The sequence below is a fragment of the Thermobia domestica genome, chromosome 16, assembly GCF_964235325.1.
Source record: "Thermobia domestica chromosome 16, izTheDome1.hap1.1, whole genome shotgun sequence".
NCBI classification, from domain to species: Eukaryota; Metazoa; Arthropoda; class Insecta; order Zygentoma; family Lepismatidae; genus Thermobia; species Thermobia domestica.
Genome location: NC_137469.1, coordinates 53,386,672 through 53,402,291, shown reverse-complemented (window position 1 = coordinate 53,402,291; position 15,620 = coordinate 53,386,672). Strand labels below are relative to the sequence as shown.

Below are 15,620 nucleotides of genomic sequence, written 5' to 3'. Positions count from 1 at the left end.
ATGTTCAATTTTCTCTCTCTTAATTACTTATTCATAAACTGTTTGATTAAGATAGAAGTAACTGACATACAGTAATTACACTTTTCATATTTTATAAATTTGGAAAATTTTGTAGAGCGTGGGAAATTCAAGAGCAAAAGAGGGAATTTCTGCCTCTTGAGATGGGATTTTACAACGTTTCAGATTGGTATCATTGGATATAATAACTGAGGAAGCCATAAGTAATTGAAGTGTACTTTTAATTTCTGCGAAATGAAGATAAATATTAAGGAAACACAAAGTTTGAAGGTAATAAAATAGTTTAATTTATTGAAATAATTATCGTGATAAGTTTTGTTGATTATTAAAAAAATTTTAATCGAGCTGGGACCGCAATATGTAATTACATATACGAGTGTTGCAGTGGCCCGTGAACCTCTTGGGGGATCCATGGCATTATGTACATCTCAATTTATAACGCACTGTATTTTGCAAAACCGACATTTTATACGTTCTTGGATAATACAGGAAAAAGAATGCCCTGGCGTCAAGGGCACCGATTTCTCTGTAACTTTGGGGGTCCCATTCATTAAAAAATACATATAGCAATAAAAAGTACTTATAAAAATACATATTTATAAAAATACATGGGCCCACATGAGCATTGGGGCACTGCCCAGGCCCGTAGCCAGCCCAAAAATTTAGGGGCGGGCGGTAGAAGTAAGGATGTCCGACCCAATCATATTAGACTTCATCACCATATAATAGTTCATTTGCAAGCCTACCGTGAAGTTTTATGGTGGCCAGCCAAAGTTTAGGGGGGGTCCGGCCCTCTTGTCCCCCGTGGATACGGGCCTGGCACTGCCCCCTGCCCCCACGATCGGTGCCCTTACCTGGAGGTTTATATCTATCAGTAGAAACAAGAAACAAACCGCAGTTGCAAATATACTTTATCACCAAGTAAGTTTCTATCAGTTTAACATATAATTCTATAAACCATATTCTCTGTCTTGAACTAAGTTCGTGAATATTTAAGTGTATCAATGATTACACCAATTTAGCAAATTTAGTGCCCATGTGTAATATCGAAGTTTAAAGCTTGTGAAGGTTACAGTATCGTTACTGGTTACGTTTGCAGCTTGTTCATGCTTATATAGCATTCATTACAGATAGTTGTTTTTAACATTTTGTTAAAATGAAAGAATTGTTAAAAACTGGTTATATGAAAAGAAAGTAGTAGTAGTAGTAGTAGTAGTAGTAGTAATTCAGTTTAACATTCCACGTGTATGCCCTTTAGGAGATGATGATTAAAGGCTAAAGAAGATGATGATTAAAGCATCATAAGGCTAAAGGAGATGATGATTAAAGTATCATAAGGCTAAAGGAGATGATGATTAAAGCATCATAAGGCTAAAGGAGATGATGATTAAAGCATCATAAGGCTAAAGGAGATGATGATTAAAGTATCATAAGGCTAAAGGAGATGATAATTAAAGCATCATAAGGCTAAAGGAGATGATGATTAAAGCATCATAACGCTAAAGGAGATGATGATTAAAGTATCATAAGGCTAAAGGAGATGATGATTAAAGCATCATAAGGCTAAAGGAGATGATGATTAAAGCATCATAAGGCTAAAGGAGATGATGATTAAAGCAAGTGAATAATGATGGAAGAATTCGTGGAATGAGAAAGTTGGAGGGAACAGAAATATCTTGAGACAACCCACGGACACGATGTTGTCCACCACAAACTTGCTTGGCCGGGGATCAAGACAGGGACCCCACACACCAGAGGTAAGCGCTCTACCACTGAGCCATCGTGCCCTTCATTAATACATCGATTTGTATTACCGCATATTTAAAGTACAGGTAAATTCTAAAATAGTCTCTAAGAATAACATTGATTATAGATATGGTTTCTTTGAAACTAAAAGAATAGCATTTTGGAGCCAAAACCGATGTGTTTTATGCTATGACACTCTTGTTAATAAATATATGAAAGCCAGCTAATATCAGAAGGAATTTGGAAATTAAACATTCAGAACAGAAATATAAGTCGCTAGAATTTTTCAAGTACAAATAGTGGAGCTTAAGAAACGTCAAAAAACTAGAAAAACGTCTTGGTATTAGCGTTCAAAAGAATGATACGTTGACATCTTCTGAGGTTCCAAAATCATTTCGAAAGCAGAAATGGCCTACACTGTAAGCGAACAAGTGATTCTATCTTTCTGTGTAGCTATCTGCAGGGGTGGATCCAGGACGGATTTCTGCGGGGAGGGCAGTGGGTTGTAATCTGCTATTTAGAGCTACTTTTAAGAGCCCCCTCGGGGGGCTTACGAGGGGTAAATGGGGGTATTGAATTTGCCCATTTCTCCAGTGTATATTTTCTTATAAAAGAAAGCCATATATTTAAACTTTGAGGGACGCTGGCAATACTGTTATTTGTCGTACCCACGAAAAAAATCTAACATGTACACCAGACATTGGGAACAGTCATATGAAAACAATGAAGGGCGTAGGTGTAATAGCAAGGGAGATAAGAAAAATTCGGTAACTCGTACTCCCTTGGTATATTTGTCGTCTACCTTCACGTTGTCTAGTAACCCTAGCGACGCCCCTATTTGTCACAAGGACATGGAATATACTTCGTTGGAAAGCTTATAGAACACAAATTCCAACTAGGTAACTTTTGTGCCCCTCATGTTGAACTCGTAAAAGAAGAAGAAGAAGAAAAAGAAAAGAAAAAAAAGCAATTTTAAGTTTGTGGGACTCTGGCAACACCGTTCTTTGTCTTACGCAGGGGAGCCCAAACCTTACCTCTCTGAAATCTGTGTCCCCATAAGCTTTCCAACGAGATATCGTTCATGTCTCTGTGACAATTAGGGGCGTCGCTAGGGCTACCAACGTGATGATAGTCCATCGAAAAATATGTACCGAGTGACATCGGAGGTACGAAGTTCCGAATTTTTATCTCTCTTGCTATTGTATCTACGCCTTTCATTTTTTATATGATTGTTGCCAATGTATATCCCCCTCATCCCCCCGGGATTTGCGCCAGTGGGATTGAGGCAACAATTTTAAAAATACATCTTTGGACAAGCCAAGCTGAAAGTTTATTCATGCCAACACTAAAGTTATATCTGGAATCCACTGATGGGAAATAGCCACAGGAGATATGATGTGTCGTCGTTGAATACCTGATGATTTAGCGACAAGTTTTAGAGATTTCTTCTCTCTATCAGATTCTGAAAACTCATGGTTATAAAATATTTTGGTATAGATTATAATACAATTAAAATTTTTGCTTGGGAAAGAGCAAGATGAACTTGTTATTGTTACTTGTGTTACTATAAACTCACTTAAAATATTTTTCAAAGAACGTATACTTGATTAATTTTGTGTGGAGGTATTTTCTCAGTATAGGAAAATAAGTAAAAATACGTTGAAACACGCAGTTCCATTTTGTAGTACGTACTGTATCTTTGTGTGAGAAATTTTCAATATTTGTTTTTTGAAAAGCAAACAGCAAAAAGTGTTGAACTTGATTTCAAAGCTAAATATAACAAATATTGAATCAGAGATATAAAGAATTATCCGAAACAATGAAAAGTATAGTTTTTTCCATCACATCTACGTAGAAATACGAAATGGATTTGTAGATGATTATGTGTACTTTGTATGTTGTATGCTTGTAGCACAACGATTGAAAACTTAATTGCCAACTTGTTACTTATCTCTCAACTACTACTATTTCGTAGATACCAAATTCAATAGGTAAGGGGTTCGTAGCTTGCCTTAGAAATAAAAGAAAGGGTTCATTTCTCTGAAGTAATTGGGAACCATTGGATTAGCGAAATACGAAGCTACAATTCATTTCAATTCGTATTATTCTGACGGAAATTTCGATTAAAAAAGTGAAATGAAATCTTTAAGTTTTACGTCCCACGTTATGCCGTGCAGATTGAAGAAGACGGTGATGATGAGAAATGAATAAAATGGTGGGAAACGAGAGAACTCCGAGAAAACCCAAGCACACGGTGTTTCTCTAACACAAAACCCATTTGGCGCGAGCTGTAATCGAACTAGGGATCCCACGTACCTAAGATGAACGCTTTATCACTGATTCAGCGGGTCCCCAAATTTTGATGGAAGAAGAGATTCAACTCCACTAAGTACAAATGGCTAGAACTTCGTAAATATGGATGCAAAATTGTTCAAAATTGTAGTTAATAAATAAACTATTTAAAAAAAATAATTAAGAGGGGCACGGCGGTAGAGCGCTTATCTCCAGTGCGAGGAGCTCTTGGTTCGATTCCCGGACAAGTTTGTGGAGGACGACATCGTATCAGTGGGTTTTCTCGTTGCATTCCCATTTTTCCCACATTATCATTCTATTAATTCTTGCGTCATCGTTCACTTACTTTAAGCATCCTCCCTTAGCCTAATGGGTATAATCAATGGAAATTAAACTGGAACATTTCATTTCATTTTATTTAATCAGCAGTGGAATTGGCTATATTTAGTATTAAGATTCTTAAGTCGCAACCCTGAAAACTATTTCTGCTTCAGAATCGCAGTTTTACAAACTGAAGTCGTACTGCCATTTGAATACTGACAAGGAACTCGCACGGTCGAATATACTCATTCCAGAGATGCATATTTCTATGTATGTGATTAGTACAAGAAAAGATTATAGCAGTTTCAAAACCCATTAGCTGTTCCTAATAATCTACTATATAATTTCCTCCTGTATGCAGTTTAGGCTGAAATAGGCAAATGGTAAATAGAAAAGATAGATTAATTAATTAGCATAGAATTTAGCGTCCATTTTCACCGCCAGGGCTACATGAGACGTGCAGCTACAGGCCAAGTCGTACCGCATGCGATCCTACAGGGAATCAAACATCCACATCCAAGGCGGATACTAAGCATATAACTACAAACCACATATTATTAAAAGGATCGGCAACCTTCAAGAATCAGACGAAAAATGTGGAAATCATATTTTGAATTCGAAAACCTTACCCTCAGAGGTGATTAATCTAACGTTGAACCAATATCATGGGTTTTTTTGAAGTTCTTATTGAAGTTGTTTAGCACTTTCATTTTCTCAACGAAATCAGAATAACGTACAAAGTAACAAATGTAATTACAAGAGGGGATCTTACACATTGTTATGGTAAAAGCAATCTTTAGGTCACCTGTGTAATTTACGTGATTACATTGGAAGTCGTTGCTTTAACAAGCAGATTTCCATTCTGTTATTAAGTACTCACGTTGAATTATTAGAGGGTTTAAGGAAACGAAGGAGGACGAGGGATTTTCATAGAATCAAGGGGAAGGGAACGAAGCAAATTACCTCTTAGAGCTTCCTTAATGACATCACGCATTGTAAACGACCTACTTGTCTTCAATATATATATATATATTGGATCATGGAAAACTATATTTCGCTTCGTAAGCCAACAAATCGCTGCAATGAGCGCTGTTTCCTTGGCACCGAATGTGATTTTAATGTCTTGGTAATATATTAACTTCACCTGTAAGAATTACATAGCTCAATTTCAAAATTGCGAATTTGATTATTTAGACGTTATGTTAAGTGTTTCAATCGAATAAATCAAAAGCAGTCTTCAAATAAGTGGTCTGAATGGCAGTTAGTGCCTACTGAAAACTGAAAGTTGGAAACAAGAGTATAATAGTAAGGCCGTTGTAGTAAAATCCATACAGAATATACCACAGACTGTTAAAGCTGGTCATATTCGAATTTCATTTAATATGTTCTTTCTCGGGAATTTTATAAATTTTTAGTTTTGGAGACTAAAACATTTTAGGTGTTTAGTATGCAAGAACACACATAGCAAAAAATGAGGTGTTGAAACAACACAAAATGACTACCACTTTAGCGTGTTACTTGTGTGTCAATTCGACACCAAGTTTTTTTAAAGTTAGCTAGCTATGGTGTAGCTAGCACCCATTGCGAGGGCTACACCCTCTATTTGGGAAAGAGATTTAACATTATTATAGGGAGAAAAGGAATTTCTGTTGGGCAAAGAGATATTTATTAACTTTATTAAACATCTATACGGTTTTTTTGTTGTTGTTATACATGAGGAGGTCCTGTTAGGAACAAGCAGGTTTACTGAGCATGATATGAAGGTGAGATATGGGCCGATACGTGCGACGTGCTGAGGATACTGATGATGTTATAGTCCGGATGATTTGGAGGTACGGTATATTTATATAATGCGAAAAGCAGTGAGAGAGGTGTAGACGTGTGGTGATGGTTTTGAGTATAGGGAGCGTCGCTGTAAACGGTTTCAAAAAATAAAGCGCGTTGAGTGATATATTTAATACGAAGAGCTTCGATATGATAAAGAAGGTGAGGAAATGTGATGCGGTCGTACAGTTCACGGGTTGGACTCGGTAATTTAATGCGGTAGGCTAGGCATGTAGTTCCATTATTAACAGTTTTCCGTAATGTTTTGCGCTTGCTGATATAAATGAGGTAAAGCCATAAGTAAGAACGGGACGGAGGAAGACCTTGTAGAGTTGATCAGCGTAGAAGAATGGAGACCCCACGTTGTACCTATGAGACATTTAAGTAAATTTAATCTTTTTTTGCCTTTGCTTATAACGGTAGCGAGGTGTGGACGCCATGTAAAATGATGATCAAATGTTATACCCAAGTACCTCACTGTCTTTGAGTGCTGTCTGGCAGCATCATTGACGGTAAGGGCAATACGAGCTGGAGTTCGATGAACTCGTGATCGACGTTTTGGTGGAATAAAGACTATGGCCTGAGTTTTGGTAGCGTTTATTGTTAAGCGCCACGTCCGACACCAATCGATAAAGCGACGGATAGCTTCATTCATCTCGGTGTTTATTTGATGGATAGTTTTTGTGAACGCCAAGAAAGCAGTGTCATCGGCGTGCGTACTGAAAAGTGTGAATGTTTTGAGGTAAGGACGGCATGTCAACGACGTAAAGCAAACACAGCAGTGGGGACAAGGTAGAGCCTTGCGGAACGCCGCTATGAAGAAAAACAGGATAAGAGACACTGCCATTGATGTAGATATAAGCCAGGCGGTTTGAAAGGACATTATAGATGAATCGGATGTACGTGATAGGAAGACGGAAAGATAGAAGCTTGAATATAAATCCCATATGCCATACTTTATCAAATGCCTTTTCGAGATCGAATAAAACTAAACAGGCAGGCTTGGAAGAATTGTAATGATTAGTGATCATGTTGGTGAGGCGAAGTAACTGATCGTTAATACTATATCCTGGTCGGAAACCAGCTTGATGTAAAGGTAGCGAATTTCCCACAAAACCCCTCTAGAAATTTCCTCATACAAAAATGGCGATATGGTGTATACATAATTGAAAATATGTTTTATTGGAAGTCCAATGAGGTATAAACTGTACTTTTATTGTAATTTTCATGGAAGTTATATGTGATTTTATCTACACTAAATATGGTGAAACGAACAGTACACAGCATATTTTTTATATAAATATGTTTATTTCTCTAGAAAGAATAATGCAATTCTTATGAAACTTAGAGGGTATAAATCAAGCTAACATACAATACAATTTGTGTGTTTACATACCAAAGGGTACCTGAGCTAGATGTACAAAAATTGTAAAAAAAAGGGGGAAATTTGAGGGGGAATTTCCCGAAAATCCCTCTGTCACGGGCAAACTGAGGGTGATGGAGAAAAACTGATTGCAGATTCGAATTCTAAGTGAAAAGTTCTATTAGAATCAGGTATTTTCATTTCTGTGCCAAAATCTTGTTGACTAGTGTAATTTTCTGTAAAATTATAAAAATTTACATATTTTAAATCACAAGCAAAATGAAAGTACAGTAAGTATCCTATGCGCATAAATGCATACGTAAAAGATCAATTTTGTAACAATAGTTGTTTTTTGTTTTTATTTATTTACAGAAGAGCAATACATCAGGAGAACACAAGTCAATGTTCAGACATTTCATCTGGGTCTCAGGAGGATGATGTTCATTATCCGAGGAGTTCCAATAAAAGTGCAGTGGCTGAACATATAGACTGTCGAAGTGACAATGTCAGCAACGAACAGTCAGAATATAATATACGAGTATCTCCATCTGATTTGTTTCCCTGCCTAAAGCTAGGCATGAGTTGAAGCGCAATATACGTGGAAAGAAATCCGAAATAATGACTTCACCATATAAAGCAACAGTGGAGTGTGCAGCATCCAAAAGCAAGGAACTAAGTAAAGAAAGCAAGCATTGCAAAGGAAGAAAGCGCTTAAAATGCTGATGTATCTTCCATATTTAAAGACCTTGAATAAGATGGCATCTGCCCGGAATCCACGAAAATCTCCGAGAAACCCCAATTACAGAAGACTGGATTAAATGTGGAGCTTGCGAGCAATGGTGGCATGACGCTTGTTCTTCATATCAAGGACAAGGTGCCTTGCAGTGTGACCTGTGTTAAACTTTTTTTTCCATAGACATTGTCCGGTACGTACTCTTTGAGGACGCGTTGCGTAGGTACTCTTTAATGACCTGTCCCATAAGAGTATTATTTTGTATCCATTTTAAAAAAGGATATATATTGTCAAGACCATAGATAATTATTAATTATTGGTTTAATTTGTTTAGTTTAATTGTAGTATAGTCTTGAGTTTTAGGAGACCTAATTTACTCTTGTTTGTCGTTATAGAGATATGTGCAGAGAATACAGTATGTGTATACTTCAAATTGTATGAATTCTAGTCTATCAACAGGAGCTTGTAATGTTATGTAATCAATTTGTTAACATCCACACTTTTCTTCGGACAATGAGGACATCAAGAAAGTGACATTGTTTCGTGTCATCATGATTGAATTGAGGTTATGAGAATTTGGTTGAATAAGATCTTTTTAGATCTGGGACGCACGTGGATGAAAATCGGCCCGAGTGCTGAAACCGTATTACTGGAACGTCAGCAGTTTGAGTTGTATAAAAACCTTTTATTTTATTCAATGGTATCATTATCAGAGGAGCATTATCAGAGGATCAATATTAGAGAAGTAGCATTCAAAGTTCTACGATTCATCGAGTTAAGCATTATTAACTTCATTACTAAGAAAACTGCCTAAGAAGTTCCAACGTTGAAATACAACCGACTGCTGTTACTGGTATACGATCATTCAGTGCTTGGTTCGAATATCATCACCAACAGGTATGTGTCACAACCAATTTCTGTGCTAATCCGATTCAGTATTCATGATTCACACTTTAAATTACACTTTCTTAAGTCTTCATTACACAAACAACACTTCACACATAAATGATTACTAGTTCTGTTAAAATACACATGTTTAAGTAGACTTTTTGTTATTATTTTAATAGGGCTCTGGTTGGCCCTCAATTAATGCAACCAATGTGGGAGTATCCGCAAAATTACCTCTCACATAAATGCAAGGAAATATAGAGTTGCTTCATGCAAATTAGATCAATCTGGGGAGCTCAGAGTGCTCTACTTATTCAAATTCTACTAAATTTAAATCAAGAGCAACCCAGGTTGGCATGGTGGAGAATGCTTTGGGTTCGATTCCCGCAAGAATTATAAGTAGAAATAGTTTAGTATAACCACCAAGGCATGATGGAGATTGCTGGTGGCTTACGCCTTTGTTAAGATCCCATGCTTATAAACATTTAGCCATTGGCATGGTTGTTTGCATCCCGCACTTTTGCTTGATAGTTGCTAAACCTCCCGCCCACCCTCGCGAAATGTTTGAAACAGCGATGGAGTTAAATAATAATAATAATAATGACTAATTTCTCCATTTTGAAACAATAATTATTATGTGTATAGTTAATTAGTTAGAAGTAAACATAAGAATTCCTTATGAATTATTAAGAAATGGTTGTGTTATAAAAGTATATTTGCCTTATTACATGATTAATACAAAAGGTGTTTGTGTACAAGCTTATACGAAGGGTTTAGAATTATATAATGTGTGTATACATATTTTAGAATAAGTATAGTTTAATGACGGAAAGACGAATTATAACTAGAGCACAGAAAGCATTAGAAGGTGTAGACGTAGGAGTCGACAAGTTAGTACGTTTATTAACACCACCGCGGGGACGCAAGAAGTTAAACGAGGACTGTTTAGTAGATCAGTCAATAGGAACACCGAGTTTTAGACCGGGTCCAGTTTCAAATTTTCCAGGTAGTCCTGTATCGGTAAAAACGTTTGATTTCCCACGTGAATTTGAAGAAATAAATCCAGATATAAAAGAAGAAAAACAAGTAAAAATAAATAAGGAACAGGAAGAACCTAAAATAGAATTAGAAAATAGAGATATGGCGACATCAGATAGAAGAGTAGCAATATTTACGGATATGAGTAGATTACCAAAGTTCGATTTAATAAAGGATCAGGACATAGTTGCGTTCTTTGATGAGTTTGACGACGCTTGCGAAATAGCAGGGTACGATGAAGACAAAAGGAAAACACTGCTAACTACAGTTTTTAAAGGTGTAGGTAGACAATGGGTAAAGCTATTTTTGAAAAGAAAAAATGTAGCAGACATTTCATATAAAGACCTACAAAAGGATCTGAGAGAAGAATTTACAAATTCAAATTTTAACCTAGATTTAGAAGACAGGATTAGAGACAGGTTACAGAGAGAAGAGGAACCTGTGATAAATTTTGCGTATGATATTCTTACATTAGCAGATAGAGTAGACGAGAAAATGGACGATACAAAGAAAATAGGATTAATAGCAGCAGGACTTTTGCCATATTTTATGGAAAAAGTAGGAACAAAAACTTTTGTATCATTAGAAGAATTCTTAGAAGAATTACAAAAAGTAGAAAAAATAAGTGTAAAATAGAAAGGAGACATTAGAGAGATAATAGAGATAGGAAAGTAACGGTGAAAGACTTATTAAAGAAAATGAAAGAACAAGTAGAAAGTGACGATAGTGATATAGAAATAGATAAGCTATTAATCAGAAAGAAAGAAGACAAAGAAATTAAGAAAGAGCCAGTTAGTGTTGCGCAAATTTCAAAATTAGTAAAGAAAATCGAGGATTTACAAGTAGCATTAACGAATGCATCACAGTTCAATCATAATAAGGATCAAGGTCAGGAGTCAAACGGTAGTCAGGATCAAGGCCAAAATAGAGAACATAGGTCAGATCGAGGAAAAGGATTTAAAGGAAGAAATTTTAGAAATCAGAAATTTCGGGGAAACAATAGAAACTATGACAACAATCAGTCGTATAATGGCAAATATAATAACGCAAGTAATAGAGGTCGCGGAAACAATTACAGATCAGGAAACGGAAGAGGACAAAGAAATTTCAGGAGAAATTGGCGCGGAAGAGGTTTCCAAAATAATTTCCCGAATAACTATCAGTATAATCCGCAATTTCAGCCAAATTTCCCGCCGCAATATTATCAACAGATACCAATGGTATCTCAATAACCTCCACAGTCTCAGTCTGTGGTACCAACCATGGTTCCACAACAACTAAATGGAGTGACATATTATAATCCAACTACTCAGTCTTTAAACTGAAACAAACTGTAAATGAACGAGGCACATTTACAGGTAATAGAGTTAGGAAGATTAGAGAAATAGTAGCCTCAATAGAATGTGACAATGAAATGGTATTTTTACCAGTTTACATAGCAAACCGAAGAATAAGATCAACAATTGATACGGGATCACAATTGTCAATAATAAGTGATAAATTATTACCGACAAACGCGATAGTCATTCCGGAGAAAACCCAAATTAGAGGCATCACGCAAAATTCATTGACAATTGATAAAGTAGCAATTGTTCAATTTACAATAAATGGTAGCAATTTTCACCATAGATTTAGAGTTATTAAGGATTTCCCTAACCAAATTTTAATTGGTAATGACTTTTTACACCCGCACAATTGTCAAATTCATTACGGCAAGAGACAGATTATTCTGTAAAGATTTGGTCGACCTCCAAACAAAAATAGGAATAATAATAACCCATTAAATGTTTCTGAGAAAATATCGCATATTCTAAGAGTATGCATGGTTCCGAAATTTGTCGTAGCAAAGAAAACATTTTTAGCTCCCAGAAGTAGAGTAATTATTCCATTAAAATTGGTAAATTCGTGGACAAATCAGGAATATTTATTGGAACCGAATAGAGAAACGAAACAGAGGAAAAATATTTTTATTCCTAGGGCACTATTAGCACCAAATCAAACGTTGTTGGAAATAGTAAATCCTACTCAGAAACGGGTATGGTTAACTCGTAATACAGAGATCGGAAAAGCAGAAAAAGTTCCGTTTAGGCGCGCGCAATATCCAGTGCCAGTAGCATTAAAAGACAAAGTTAGAGAACACATAAATGTTCTTCTAAAACAGGATATTATAGAAGAGGGTTCAAGCCCTTATAACAGCCCTATGCTATTCATTAAGAAGTCAGACGGGAGTCTGAGAAGTGTACTAGAGATTTTAATAAACTATGCAGAAATCTCGAGTAAAATAAAAAAAGTATTGATTAAGATTATACAATATATACATCCTTCCTCTGTTTATTCAAATATAACAATTTTCCTTTCATTATGACCTCAACCATTATAAAAAGTGCATATTCACTATTATAGAAAGTACATACTCAATAATGTCTTGTAAAATATTTTGCAATATCTGCGTTCCTTTTTCTGTTGAATCAAATGTTAACAGAACTTTCATTCCACATTGTTTTTATTATTCCGTCAAGTACTCTCTGTTTAAAATGACAGTTAAAGGAGCAGTAGAAAATTGTTCTTGAAATAACATGTTTGATATTGCAAGGATACGATGACGAAAAATTATGATAAAAAATGTCCACGCTGTTACACAACGGCACGATGCTTTCGGAAGCTTGAAATCTCCCTGACTAGTAGCAGAAATTCTGAGAATTCCAACTTTTCTAGAAATTTTAAATTCCCTGACTCTTCCAGGATATATCGCTCACCTCGCAACCATGTATTGCAAGTAATACAAATTTCCTCATAAGAAAGAGTAAACAAAAGCTTCCTGTATTTTATTTTTAACGCTGACCCTTCTTTTTTCTCACTTCATTTTGTTTCATCCTTCCTTAATTTTTTCATTTATTGTCTCGAAGGGGGGGGTCCGGACCCCCTGGACCCCCCTTGGCTACGTGCCTAGCTGAGAGCTATATCACTTACCAAAGTAGTTCTTTGCGTCAGCTTCAATACATCAAGAAACGTTTCATGCAGTGTTTTTAAGTTCAAGTAAACTAGGTAGCGTCAGAGTTTAAATTGTATGTTTCCCTCTCTTTACGGTCTTAGACAAAACTAGCCTTCTTTACGTTTCATAAATATAATGTTGTATCTCAGTCGTAGACCATGTACCTGTTTCAACTCATCTTAGTGGACAACATTAGGACAACGTGTAAAGGAAGTAGTCACAGCCATAGGCAAAAATTATAAACATTATGTTTATATTTCAAAGTACGTGCAAAGTCTGTGCAAGCAGCGATTAACTATTAACTATATCACACCCTTATTAGAATATAGTTAATTATGACATAGGTGATATCCAAGATCATTTCAGAAGCTTTTTTTTTTAAATAAAAATGTGTCGTACAAGAGTTTATAATTTTTATGTAGAATCCGAAACCATGATAAAAAATACCACGTTTCATTTTAAAAATTCGGGTGTGAATAACGCATTTCCGCTTGAGAGCGAAAGCTTTAAACAGCACGATTTGGCAGAGCATAACCAAATACTTGAAGTACAGTTTCTAAAATCTACTTATTGAGATTTCCAAAGGACTGTACGGGTGGGGAACACACACACACACACATATGACATATGTATAGGGTGTTCATTTATGTAGCCAAAATCCACTGGTGAAATCCTCACACCGAAACAAGAAAAAAGTCCATATAAACATAAGGCGAAAAGCGCGTTGTTTCAAAATTACGAGATGCCGAAATCTAGAAAATTGTAACTTTGAGGCTACCTAGCTCGAAAATTGAGAGATATCAAAGGCGATTAAAGAAATATTAGAGCAACTAATACACCGTCTATCTAAATAATCATGTTTCAGAGTTGGGACGTATCTGTGCAACAGATTTTATAGAGGGACCTGCAGTATAGGTTGCGCCCCCCCTCTCTCAAAAATTATGTGTGCCAACTCTGAAATATTGTACCTCTAATAGTTCTTTAACCGCCTTTGATATCTCTCATAGATTTCGAGTTAGGCAGTCTCAAAGTTACAATTTTCTAGATTTCTGCATCTCCTAACTTTGAAACAACACGTTTTTCACCTTATGTTTATATGGACTTTTTCTTGTTTCGGTATGAGGATTTCAACAGTGGATTTTGGCTACATAATTAATGTACACCCTATATATACATAATGAACTATACCGACAAACGGTAAGAAATGAATCCTCACATGAAAATAAGAAATAAAGTTCATATCGACCTGTAAGGAATAATGCTATTTTCAGAGCTAGGGCTTTCCAAAATTATAAAAAGGCTAAAGTCCAACACGCGCTATGGGCCGTAGTGGCTCAGTGGGTGTTCACCTATGGTGCATGGAGTCTTGGTTCGATTCTAGCTCGCGCCAAGTGAACTTTATGGTGGACAAACACTGTATACGTAGGTTTTCTCGGGGTTCTCTCGTTTCCTCTCACTTTCTTCATTCCACCATTTCCTTCATATCTCATTATCACCGTCTTCTTTAGCCTGACCGGCATAAACGTGGGACGTAAAACTTAAAAATTACATTTTCATTTCATCCTTCCAACACGCGCTATTTCGTGTTTGAGAAACTATTGTATGTCGATACATATTTGCGTAAAATAACTCATATACAATTGAAAAATAAAAATTCATCAATCTTGTAATGGGTGAGCAGACAATTCCATACAGGGAGTATGTTTGAGACATGTTCTCAACAGAATTTTCAGATATGCTCTTATTTTAATTGAGGTGAGTCGGAAGTAGCGAAAATATAAACTTTGAATACGTAATGCTTCGGCCTGAAGTGGAAAGTATTAGGGGCCGCGAGCAGTATTGTCTGTCGTGTTCAAGTGCTGCTCGATACTTATGGAGATTCAGTATTTTAAGCAATGGAAAACATTTTGAGCATTACAGAAAACAGATAACAATTATGCGCTATTCGGCGCTACGTGGCTACTAAGCAAGGATGTTATAAAATAGAGGATCTGACCGTATGTATCTTCATCCTATTAACTCAATGAAACTAGAAAACAACCGAGCATCGGCACAACAACCGAGTCTGATTGGCTATTCTCGTTTTCGCTCAAAACATTGGGATCTTATTGGGCGGAGCGGGCAAAGGGAGGTGGCGAAACTGTGACGTATGGCTTTACGATTTTGTTGTATGGACAGATGCTTTATTTTGTAACATCCTTGCTACTAACAACATCATCATACTGTCAACTTAATACAACACAAATGGCGAGCATTTCAAAAGTTGTTTGCCCTTGTGTGACACCCTTTATTACCACCCAACCACCACCACCAGAACAACGACAACAACAAGTACTACCCATTACAACCATCACCCAACTACTACTACTGCTACTACTGCTACTACTACTAATAGATTGGTTACT

General features: G+C 36.2%; 1 long non-coding RNA gene across 1 annotated transcript in view; it reads left to right on the top strand.

Moving 5' to 3' along the window:
- LOC145672754 (uncharacterized) overlaps window positions 1–15,620 on the top strand; it is a 180,901-nt gene that overhangs the window by 129,959 nt on the left and 35,322 nt on the right. The window contains exon 2 of the long non-coding RNA XR_014128636.1: window positions 7,937–8,490. This is a non-coding gene — a long non-coding RNA (uncharacterized LOC145672754). The remainder of the gene's footprint in view (window positions 1–7,936; window positions 8,491–15,620) is intronic.